Genomic DNA, 503 nt, shown 5'->3' with positions numbered 1-503 from the left:
TTTTTATTAAAAATAAAAAAATAATGCTTTTTATATTACATTCACGTCTTTGAAAGTTTAAAAAAATATTTACTTCCATCTATCTATCTTTCTATATCAATATATCTCTCTATCCATCTTTGTATTTCTATCTCTCTATCTCTATCTCTATCTGTTTATATCTTATCTCTCTATATCTATCTATCTATCTATCTATCTATCTATCTATCTATCTATCTATCTATCTATCTCTATCTATCTATCTATCTATCTATCTATCTATCTATCTATCTATCTATCTTATTTGTTTGTCTAACTAGCTAGCTCTCTTGCTCTCTCCCTCTCTATATATCTTAAACACTCTCTGCTGGCATGGGTTGGAGAGTTATTACTGTAGAAAGGTGGTATCTTAGCTACTAGCAGTTGAAACCTGTGTAATCTAGACAGTATTTTTAAATTCCATTATTTTCTTTAACCAGGGCAACGCCGGGTATTTCTGCTAGTATATATATATATATATATAT

This window comes from Octopus bimaculoides, chromosome 6, assembly GCF_001194135.2.
Source record: "Octopus bimaculoides isolate UCB-OBI-ISO-001 chromosome 6, ASM119413v2, whole genome shotgun sequence".
In the NCBI taxonomy this organism is placed as follows: Eukaryota; Metazoa; Mollusca; class Cephalopoda; order Octopoda; family Octopodidae; genus Octopus; species Octopus bimaculoides.
The sequence above is the reverse complement of the archived record's forward strand: the minus strand, read 5'-3'. Positions refer to the sequence as shown.